Source organism: Serinus canaria, chromosome 4A (genome assembly GCF_022539315.1).
Source record: "Serinus canaria isolate serCan28SL12 chromosome 4A, serCan2020, whole genome shotgun sequence".
In the NCBI taxonomy this organism is placed as follows: Eukaryota; Metazoa; Chordata; class Aves; order Passeriformes; family Fringillidae; genus Serinus; species Serinus canaria.
Window position 1 is genome coordinate 19,099,263 of NC_066318.1, and position 12,110 is coordinate 19,111,372.

Consider the following 12,110-nt stretch of genomic DNA (forward strand, 5'->3'; position numbering starts at 1 on the left):
ATCCAAGGGAAAACAATGCAGAAAGTTTAAACAGCCTTTGGTTTTGTTACTGAAGGACATCTGTACATTAAACTTGTTTTCCTTGCTAGGACAAGAGCGTTTACCTATTACATATCCAAGAGGAGCCTCAGGCTGGGACAGAAGCAGGAGCCCTCTCGGAGGTGTGGAGGAGGCACAGGAGCCTGCTCAAAGGCAGTACAGCAGCAGGGACAGGAGCCTGCCTGGAGCTGCAGGAGCCCTGCTGGAGGAGCCCCCTCGGAGGAGGAAGGGGAGCCCTGCTCTAAGATGCTACACCTGGCAAAGCAGCCCTGCTGCCATCAGAGCCTTTCATGCCTCTCACTTTGATGTTCTCTTTGATGTCCAGGACTGACACAGCTCAAGGAATAGTTGATTAGATTAAAATCTGCTTTCTTTAGAGTCATCAACTCCCTAAATAAAAAAGTTATAAAATACTACCACTGTTTACAGACAGCCCCATGTCCTTTGTGCCCAGGAGTCAGTGGCCCTGTCCATGCTGACCTGTAATGACAATGTGCAGCAGCAGCAGGTTAACAACATGTGACATCCAACCAAACATTTTTCTGTGTTGATCTGAGCTTTGCCCAAAACTGAGGGAAAAGGGGGAGGGGGTGGGAAATCAATGACTAACAGAAAGGATGGGGAAGGGCTGCAAACCCCAGGGCAGGGCAGAGCTGAGGATGATGCAGGGCCAGTGCAGAGCCAGTGCCAGGTTCTCTGGGACACAGTGACCACTGCTTTTACTTCCAGCCCAGATGGTCTCCAAACCCTGTGTGCCAGCCTGGAGCAGCGGGACCATGGTGAGGGTACATGGGTCACCCTTGGCAAGTTACACCAAGGGTTCCTGGATACAAAGGTTCCCCCACCTCTTCTCCCAAATAATTATTTTCACAGTATCAAAGCTCTTCATCACTGCCTGAAGCTCACTGGTTTGTCAGGAGAGATGCAGAGGTTTGTCACACAAGGGAAGAAGAAGGAGAGACATGGAAGGAGAGATACTGCCCAATTCAACCCATCCATACCTGGGAGAGAGGCATCCTGGAGAACATCACCTGAGGCCACTGGCAGACAACCCAAAATTCACGCTTTCCCCTCGAGCAGCATCCAGGGCCCATTTTTACCCATGTTTTCCAAGCCCACACAAAATTCCCTCTGGTCTCCCCCAGCATCAACCCAGGGGAGAATTTGGCCAGCATTCAGAGTCCCACACCAGGACATCCAGACGTGTTCAAACATTAATTCTACAGGCTGCTATTTTCTGCACCAAATACAATTATTTATTTCCCCTTCCCCTTTTTATACCTCTTTTTTTTTTAACTTCCCTCCCCCTCAAAAAAGCTCCAGTCGAGATTGCTCAGCCCCTTCCAAGAATGAGGCTTTAGAAGAGCTATGCTGCTCCACCCGTGCATTAACGAAAAAAAGTAATAAAATATGGCAACCCTTTCTTTAATTGGCACAGTGACAGCAGGATACAAAATCTGGGCAGCAGTTGTCTCCATCCTTTTTGTTGTCCTTGGGAAAATTAGTTCAAAACTGGATCAGTGTTGAGGGGAGGACAGAACAGCCCGTGCAGCAGCCACATATCGTTCGTCTCATTCCTGAAGAGCCCAGCGCAGCCCCCATGGCAGCAGGGACCCGTTCTGCATCTCGAGGGGGAGAAGTCACCCCTCCATTTCCCTGGATCTATCAATGATCCTGCACTCCTGCCAGCTCAGCCTTCCCAACCAACTTGCCTGTATCTGCCCTTGGGATGGGCCTGTCCAGGAGAAACAGGGTCCTAGGAGGAACACAGCCCCAGCTGCGTAATCAGCAAATGCTTCTGACCTAAGGAAGGCACCCCAGGGAGAGGGGAGGTCTCCAGGCTCCTCCAGCCAATTTACATCCACCATTACTTATTTTTTCTGTGCTTTATTTCCATCAGCTGTGCATATTTAACACCAAATTTGAAGCTCAAAGCTGCAGCCAGCACAGAGCATCTCTCAGCCAGGCCAGCACAGAGCATCCCTTGGCAGCATCACTGCCTCTACTCCCTCGCAGAACACCTGAACACATCAAACAGAACTTGGACTTTCCTCCCACCACTCCCACTGTAATAACTCCACAGATTTGTCTGAGGCTTTCTGAAAATCCCAATGATGTCTCCCAGCTGACCTCCCCAATCACTTTAGTGCCATACTAGAAAAAGAACACCGCCTGCTGCATTTAAACTGGAATCCCCCTATAAAAGCCTGTGTTGCTGTCCCTAATCCATCAAACTGAAACAACATTTCCATACCAGCTTTAATTATTTTCCCAGCCAATTTGCTTAGCGCTAAAGCAAGGTTGCTCCACATAATTTCCACTGCTCCCCCTGCATCCCTTAAATGAAGGACAGAGCCAGGAGGCTGGGTTCCCAAGCAGCACTTCACTTCAATGAGAGACCCCTCTGTGCTGACAGTTCAGCTGCTTCATTCTTAAACCCTCCAGAAGAACCACCAGAGCCCAGCAGGCACTGGCCATTTGTGTTCTTTAACTCCTCCATTTGCACAGCAACTTATTCCCCCTGGGAATTTCACCTTCATTGCTGCCTTCACTGATGGGATGAGACCATTTTGCTCCATCACCAAATCCCTTTACTCCTGAATGTCTCCTGTCAGGCTCCAAGGTTGGAAAGGGCTGTCTTGGGTTTCCTGCACAGGACAAGGATGCTCCAGCTAAAGCCTGCAAGGTATCCACCTCATTCACCTCCATGATGTCAGAGAGGCAAGCACCAAAGATCCTTTTTTTGATCTCCAGTGATATCCTGGTACAAGGGAAAATTTTGCCTCTTTTCTACAAATAGCGCCCAGGAAGATGACAGCTCCTGGAGTGCTCCCACAGGACCTCAGCACAGCATGTGTCCACCAAGGGCTCCCAGGGGATGCAGCATTTTGGAGCCCTTCAGCTTCAGGGTAGATCAGGAAGGGATTCGCTGCAGTTTACTCCCTGGTTCCTGCAGCCATACAGCAGGAATTATGCCATGTGGATTCCTCATTAGCTGGAGGGGTTTGAACAATGGCAACAATGGCACACACTGGTACACACTGTTCTCTAGGACATTATGGGGCAATTCCCACTGACACCATGTGGGAACCTTCCCCTACCATCTTCATCAGTGGCCTGGAGGTTGACAGGACACAAAAGGCTCAGGGCAGTTCTCCAGCCCCTCCACTGCGGCAGGTCCCTGGAGCACAGCACAGCTGCTTCCAATTCCTGGGGAAGACAGCAGGCCACAAGGTCCCCAGCACTTGCCTCCCTAATCTGTGAAATCTGGGGCTGCAGCAGCCAGTCTCAGGCTCTGGCAGGTCACAGCCCATGGCAAGCCTCTTTCCCACACTGCATATGTCTGTCCATCCATCCCCCTGCAATGAAACTCACAGTCCCTGCCTCTCTGCCAGCAGCTGCCCCCACAGCTCAGGCTGAAACCTCGGCTGAAGCTAGGGGGTCACAGTGGCTGAGGGCTAGGAAGGGAGGGGGCATCGCACTGTCAGGGACAGCTGCAGGCAGGAGGCTTTAGCAGGAGCAGACCCACCAGGCCATTGCAGAAGTGAATGACCCCCTTCCAGCCTGACCCTTGAGAAAATCAGCTGGGGATCAGGCATGACACCAAAGTGGCACATCCAGCACTCACACAGCCCTGGCAGCCCTGCCATCCTCCTGCCACCCCCCCCCCCAATTGTCCCTCCCCTCCTGCCACAGGACTCCACTGCTCCAGGTCTCACCACCCCCTCCCCTCCCTTACCTCTCCTGCAGCTCTGTGCTCTCCTGCCACCCTGCTCTGCCAGCCTCTCCAGCTGATGCTGTACAGCAGGCCAGCAGACTCAGCAGCTCCTGAAAACAGCCCCGCTCGCAGCTGCCTCCTGCCAGACCACACATGGCAGCATCTGATCTGAGCCTTTCTCCAGGCGCACCCTGTGGCTCTGCATCCTTCCCCTCTTCCTCAGCCATTGCCTGCAATGCAGCTCCAGCCCAGCCTCATCCCTACAACAGCCACCAGCCCCCGGCCCAGCGAGGATGAGGAAGGGCATAGCTGCAGTGGCAGTTGGCACTCTGGAATAACCTTTGGGCTCCAGAGCAAGTCACAGCTCTTATTCCCCAGATGGACACTGCAGAGATTATCCAGCTTGCCACAGAGGTCTGTCTTGCTGAGGAGGAGTGCACTGCAAAGCAAAGCCCTTGGTCTCTCCAGAGGCTGGAGCAGCAGCAGCCAGCTCTTGTGCTCACACCCCAGTGCTGTACAAGGGAACCAGCATCCTCCAGGGTCTGCACCCCACGAGGCACACCAGGGTTATCCCCACTCCAGTACTTCCTAGAGGACACCAAGCACAGGACACTGGCACAACTCACCCACAGAGGAGTGGAGTTCAAAGAGGTGCAGAGACATGACCACAGTGAAGGCAAGGCTGAGCTCATGGCAAAGCCTACCATGTGAAACAGCCAGGAAACACAGATCCAGACCTGGTAAGGCAGCAGTGCTGCTGTCACACGAGCATGACCACAGTGAGGGGCCAGTGCACCCCAGCAAGGAGCTGGCCCCGCAGCAGCACTCCCCAGGACCCCTCCTGCTGTGCAAAAGTCAAAGCTCTGCTGCAGGGATGTTTTCTGGGGGATGGAATAACAACCAAAGAAAGGGGCTTCCCCCTGCACAGCACAGTCCCAACCCAGCAAAGGCACAGAGCCCAAGAAGGGCATCCCACCATGGTGCCTCAACCTGTTCTGGGCATTGCCCCTCTGCACCACCTGACTCACGCTGGGAAGGGAGAAAACCGAATGGGGCCAAGGGAGCAAGAAGGGCTCCAGAGGGGATGGGAGCTGCTGTCTGAACCAAAGTCTCTGTCATGTCCCTGCTGGCCCAGGCTTGCCGTGTGTGCTGATGGAGCTCCGAGGAGCACATGTAAGCCCGGCATAACGCCAGCCCCCAGGCCATGGAACACACGCTGCCGATGCCATCGGTTCAGTCCCATTTTGCTGCTCAATGTGGCAGCAAAAGCAGCAGTTCCGGCCCCCTGGCAGGTCCTGGCCTCACTGCACGGAGCTGTGCAGTCAGACCGGAGCCTCGGCGCTGCCCCGACCCAGCGCCCTCTCCAACCTCCCCGCCCCAAAGCGACAGATCGGCTGCACTTCCCAGAGATACCACAGGGCTGGGAAATCCAAGGGGCATTGTGCTGCGCTGAGTAAGGTTAAATATATCTGCACCGCTCCTTGGGCTGCATTCCTGGGAGGCTGAAAGGATAAACAACACTTCCTGCAGGAACTGGAGACAATGGGGGGATAATTAGTGCTAATGCCCAGTGCAGAAACAAAGCAGGTAGCAGATATTTTGGTCTTTTCCACCCTCCTCCTTCCCTCTGCACACCCCTCCCACCCTGACACGCTCAGTAAGAGACACTCAGACTGGCATAACTGGGCTCCCGGGCCAGCTAAAAGAGATGAATGATTTAAACTGAGGAAAGCTGCCTCTGTCGAGGGTTCAGCCTGGGGCTTCATAATTCCAGGCTTCCAGGTGCACGAGCACAAGTCTCGGAGACCCATTTCTCCTAGAGCCAGCCCAGCTCAAGCTGGGCCCATACATGGAGGGTCCCAGCAGAGGAGGTTTGGAGATGGAGCTCGCAGCCATGCCCCGCTTCCAGCAGGGCACAGCAGCAATGCCAGCACTGCCCGGGTCAGCCGCAAGTAACGCGCAGGGAGAGCTCCCATCGCTGCGGGAAGGGAGCCACGGCACCCCCGCCTCCCTCCGCAGCCAGCCGGAGATCTGCTCTTCACAGTTACCTCCTCTCCACTACAGCGAAGACCCAACTAGGGCTTGTTTTCAAGCTACAGCAATTTTTAATCCTTTCTCCTACCCCAATCCCTTGGGAGTGCTCCACAGATCGGCCACATTTCCCAGTCCCCCTCCCGGTGCTGCGGAATGACAGACTGACCCAGCGCTCCCTGGACACTTTTCCAGCGCATTACACAGGTCATTTAAAGCCTTTCAAGACAAAATGCTCCCACGCCCTGAGGTGACTCAAAGCCATTAGCATCTCTTTGGGGAGGCCTCTCCACTGCTGCACAGGAGCACTTTTGCCCATCATCTTAAAATAAAATACATTTATAAACAAAAAAGCACCAATTCCCCTTGGCTCAGCTTTCCCCTGCAATATCTCCTGTCAAGGGGCTGGATCTCTAGAGGGAGGAAGAGGCTCCAGCACACAGAACAGACAGGTATGGCAGAGCCACTGGCTGTCCCCATGTCCCATGGTCTGCTCTGAATGTCACCACAGTGGTGTCCTTCACACTTTATGAAGCACATCAAAGGATGCTCCACCAGCAATACCTCATTGATCCTCTGGGACCAGCCCCAAGCTCACTCTCCCAGCCACCCAGGAGTGGTTTCCTCAGCCAAGGGCACCAGCACAGCTGTGCTACTGCAGGACATGGATTCCCATGGCTCATGCCAGGATAGGGACTAACTGCTGAAGGCAGGCACAGAGCTCACAGAGCTAGGGGAGAACCACGCAGCTCACCCCACCACCCCATGGATCAGCCTGTGGCAATAGGGAACAGCCCTGAACCCAGCACAGGCTGCATCCTGGAGCACACTAAACAAGTCCACCATCCCCACCCAGCTGGGTGGAGGACTTGGACCATGCTGGTTGCCTGGGAACCCCTGATCCCAGCCAGCTTGCATCCACCACACTGCATCTCTCCAAAGTTCTCTTCCCTGTTCTGAAGGGCAGCTAAGGTAATTATGGCAGCATGCAGGAGCTGTGGATCTGCCTGCCATCCCTTTCAGCTCTGCTCAGCTGCAGTTCAGGACATGAAGCAGGCAACTACAAAGGTAATTTCCTCCTGCCATCCCTGCTCCCTCCCTGTGGGCTGCCCGAGGGAGGCAGAGGCATCTGGCTGGCAACAAGAGGCAGGGCACAGATAATACCTGCTCTCACACGCTGATAAGTTCTTTAATGATCTGAAAGGAGCCCAAAACATTCCAAATTTTGCATCTGTCATGATCACAGATGATTCCAGAGCCTCCCTGGGGGTTTGACACACCAAGGTGCTTCCAAGAGCACCTGACACTCCTGATTCCCCATGGGAAACAGCTGCAGCTCCACAGACAGGCAAAGCACACACCTGCTGAGGAATGACAAGTGGACACAAATTCCTGCAGTGCTGGTGGGAGCACATCACTCTGCAGGGTCACTCCAGGACTGACCACAATGGTGGCCAGAGGCTTGGGAAAGTACTGACAGGAGCAAAAGAGTTTAAAAAAACTCCACCTTAAAAAATTAAGTGTGTAGATATATATTCAGTCTGGCAGGCCCATGGTCTGCCTCATCCAAGTGCTAGAGCACTGTGCAGCACCACAGCCAGCAGTGCCAGCACCACAGTGTCACGTTGGGTCCCAGCATCAGCACAACAGTGCGGGTGGCAGCCTAAGCCAGTACAGCATCCAGCCAAAACCCCAGCCTCCTTAGAGAAGTGCTGAGCCAGGTCACCATGTAGTCCAAAACCCCCCCACATTCCTCCCCACAGGAGGCAGTGAACAACAGCAGCTGCTCACAGCCCCACACCCTGAGCTCAAAGGCTACTGCTACTGCCCCAGGCCACCCCTGCTCTGGGTTATTGACCATCCTTGAGACCACCCTTCCCTGCCTCGCTGCATTCGGTCCTGTTATACAACCAGGTTTGTGGGGTTCTTTGAGGATCATCCATAAAATGCATTTAAGCTGCTCTGTGTGTCTCTTTGAAAAAGAAACCTAATTAATTCCTCAGTATTGCTGCTGTGGTGTCAGAGGATGCTGCAGGCTGCACCTGTGACAGCTGGCACATTGTCACCTCCCTTCTGCCCCACACAACCCCACTCCAGTCAGACCTCTGCCTCCTGCCTGAATGCAATTTTTCCCCTTCTGTCAACCAACTCAAAATTGTGTTTGTGTACTAGTCGATATCTTGCATCTGCAAAACAAGAAATAGACTGAGCAATTCATTTCTCTCTGAGACACAAATCTCAGTTATAAACACAATAATGACATTCTGCAGAGGCAAGGAGCCCTTTCATTTGGAATCCCACGGACGTGTGTGAACCTGGGGGGATCCCTGACACAGCTGGCACACAGACCTGCTGAATGTGTTCCTGCATGGATGCAGCACAAATCCCTTGGATCTGCCCTCAAGAGTCTCAGTGATGCAGCAAGTTTCCACTTATTTATCACACTGGCTTTTCACAAGCCTGTGGGTTTTCTTTCTCTAGCAGTCACCAGACAGTGAGATCTAGAAAATACAGTTTTGAGACCTCAGAGCTTGCAGCATCCAACTGCAACATGTGTAAAAAAATTCCAGAAAAGTAAAAAACTACAACTCCTCCAAACAAACAACCCGACCCCCACAACTCTCCCCTCCTCCCCCTCTCCTCCCTCTCCCCCATTTCCCTTCAGTCACTCTACTGAGAGTAAAAAATTTGGAAATTGTTTGACCCAAACAGTGACAGCAGCATCCCCATTCATTCACAGACTGCTCTGGCTGAGATTCCATTCCAGCCAGATCCCACCCGCCCCCTTTTCCTGTCCAAGGGCAGAAATCCCATGGGAAATGCCCAAAAGGAAGCAAACCAGATGGCATCACCCAGTTGGGAGATCTGGCAGCAGCGTTGGTCTCCTGCAGCAGTGCCCCCTCGCTGGGACCTCCTAGGCAGCCTCCCCTTCAATAACAAACAGAATCATCATCAGAATCACCACCAGCCTTTTCTACTTTAAGACAGACTCTCCCAATTCAGCACAGTCCAAAATGCTCCTGGATCATGCCAGGGCAGCTTTGGCTGCAGTGGGAGCAGACACAGAACACACCAAGCTTTCCCACACACCTGGGCAATGGGGGACCTGATGGCACCTGCAGTGGGGCACTGGTGTAGCACCAGGGGACATTTGGGACAGCCCACATCCCCTGTGAGCAAACACGCACAGGAGAGAGAGACATCATTTAGGGGGAGGGAAAGGGAGACAGGGACATGATATTTAGGTTGGACATCAGGAAATGTTTCTTTCACCCAGCAGGTGATTAAAAACTGGGACAGGCCCCCCAGGGAAGTGGTGATGACCCCAAGGCTGCCAGAGCTCATAAAGCACTTGGACAACACTTTCAGGCAGATGATGAGATTCTTGGGGTGTCTGTGCAGGGCCAGGAATTGGACTTACTAATCCTGATGATCCTTACTGATCCTTCCAACTTAGCCTAGTCTATGATTCTGTGACAGGGATGGCAGCAGCACTGAAAGACAGGAGACATCCCCTGCCCTCCTGGTACCCAGGGCACTTCAGGTTTGTTTGCTGGGGGAGGAAAGCCAAGCCCACAGTGACATGCGGATCAGTGAGCTGCAAGGAGGCTGACTGGCACAACAGTGCTGAGACTGCATGAAAAGAAGATAAAAAGTGGTCCAGCCTGACCCCTCCCACCAGCATCCCAGATTTTTGTGACCCAGCCCCCTTCCCACACTGGAGCAAGGTCTAGAGGCCAGCAACCCACACCTGTCTTTGCTGTGTTAAAAGGCATTTCTGGGGGCTGCCTTCCCCACAGCAGTGAGCTGGCAGCCCCAGAAAATAAGGGCAAGGGTGTCCCCATCCTGGTCACAAGACCCACCTGGCCCCAGGGCAGGGGGCCAGAGCAGGGCAGAGTGATGGACTGCCAGCAAACACAACTGGCTGTTTCCTGAGAAAGTGCAGTGCATCCAGAGGCACAAAAAGGGCGGTTCTGCCACTGGCCAGGCTCCCTGGGCCAGAGGCTGGGACAAAGACAGGAAAAGGCAGATGCTGAAGCCACCACATCCTGCCAGCATCAGCAGGGCCCCATCACTGGCTCTCCAAAAGCCAGGGCTGCAGCATGCCTAGCTGTGCCCCACACTGTTTGAAGGATGACACAGCCACAAGCTCTGGGCTCAGCACCATGCCCCTCCTGCTCCCGAGGATGAGAGGCACATCCATGGCTGCTGGCACAAAGGTCCAACCCAATGTTTCCAGCACCGTGTAGGAACACACGCAGGCGCGCAGGGTCCGAGGGGTGAGACGTTCCCTACACGCCACTGGAGCCCCCTGCCCTGGCACAGCACAAGGCGCCTTTCAGAGCCACACAGACACACCATTCTGCTGCTGCTGACCTCCTGGCCCTGGCATTTCTGGGACCCAGGCTCCACAGTAGCGAGCCATGGCATTGGAAGCAGCAGCCCGAGGCTGGTCATCAGCATCCCCGTGTGGGTGCTCACTGCTCAGAGGGGCTGCCAGGGCTGCCTAATGGCACAGCCAGGCACTCATTAGGCTGCAACACACATTCGCTTTCCAAGCAAAGAACACTAAAAGCAAGGGAAAGCAGCAACACAGGCTCCAGCCTCCCCAAGGCTTTGTCCCCCTCCAGAACGCAGCTCAGGGGAGCAGCCACAGAGCCTCTCACCCCAATGTGGGGAGCACCAGCCTCAGAGGGGTTCCGAGCAGGCTAAGGTGGGTTTGTAATCGCCAGCAGCAACTCCTTCCAGAAGAACAAAATAATCACCTCATCAGCTTCCTTTAATGAACCAGCTGTGCAGCCTGCAGAGACAGCTCTGGTTCCAGCATCTCTGAAGGGAGAGCCTTGGTCTCTCCAGTGACCAGCCTTAGGGATGCACGAACCCCCTCAAGCCAGGGGTTGACCCAAGAGCTAAAAGGCTCCAGGCGCCCCTCCACACTACAGAAGCCTCAGCTGACAGTTCAGAAACCCACAGAGAGCTCAGGGGAGTCACAGTGTGGGTTTGGAAACACCTATCCATCCCTGGAGAGGATGGAGCAGGAGACAACATAATCCTGGCTTAAAAACTAAGTCATTTATCAATCTCACATGGTCCCAGGGCCAATCCCACTCTGCTCACAAACTGGCACACACACTGACACACACCCCTGAGCCGTGCCTGTATCTCAGAGGCCAGCACAATTCACCTGGTGCACGCTTTGCAAGGCAGGGATTTATCACCCACTGCAGCTCCATCTCTTTTGCAAAGCAGCACTTCCAAACCAGGCAGGATGTGGGCTGTGCACAGGCAGGGCCTCCCAGCCGCCATGGAAGGCTGCACAGGGTACAGACCCAGCTTGGATCGCAGCAGCCGGCACATCCAGGGCTCTGTAGCCACCTGCCTGAACCGAGACAGCTGCTGCTGTCGTTGGCATCAATTCATCCTTCCCCCTTGTATTGCTATTGCATTTACTGTCTCTTCCCAGGAGCATCCTCAGGGAACATCCCCTTGGTGTGAGAGTATTCCAGCACTGCTGCTTGGGCCAGCCTCCCTCCTTCCCTCCCTCCGTTCTGTGGCCAGTTTTACTACCCCTTTACTACCTGGTCAGGGGCACAAGAGTCTGCTCCTCAACGGTATGCAGTACAGACATCCTCAGCACAGAGCCCATGACACCCGGGGGAGAAGAGGCAGCTCTGCACAGCCCCTCCAGCACAGACTGAGGGTCACTACCCACTGCAGCCGGGGTACAGGAGAGAAGGGCAGTGCAGAATCGTCTGGGAGCAGCTCGAGCCCACACTCAACGCCCCGCCGGCAGGCCGACAGGTCGGTGACACCTCCCAGGTTTGCCAGACACTGCCCGATGATGCCCCCCTGCCATCTGGGAGCCAACAGTGCCCTGTGCTCCGCCAGGCACCGCTGCCAGCTCCCACCCGGCTGCGGCAGCTCCTCCGGCAGAGCCGGTCTCCTTGAAGCCGCCTTCCGACAACAAAAAGCCGAGCCGAAACCTCCGGGCTGGCTGGGGAGACCTGGGCGGCAGCCAGGAAGGGCAGGAGCCATTAACGCCGGCGTGTCCGGACTTGAGAGAATGACGGAGCAAGCAGAGCCATCTGCCCTCGCCGGAAACTCCGCAGACCGCTGGGCAGAACGGCCCTTCACCGGACTCCAACCCTCGCCAGCTGTGCACACAGGGGCAGTAAACCTGCGGTTGGGATGTTTTTTGAGGCAAAACAGGAAAATAAAGCGGGAGAACGAGGTGACACTTGGGCACGTTTTCCAGCAGCGGCACAGATCCTTGGCACAAACAAACACACTCCGCTGCCAGCTCAGCAGTGACACCCCAAAG

At 54.6% G+C, this 12,110-nt stretch overlaps 1 protein-coding gene across 2 annotated transcripts in view; it reads right to left on the reverse strand.

The window, feature by feature from the left end:
* Positions 1–12,110, reverse strand: part of MID2 (midline 2) — a 59,527-nt gene that overhangs the window by 46,506 nt on the left and 911 nt on the right. The gene's annotated exons all lie outside the window — the stretch shown is intronic.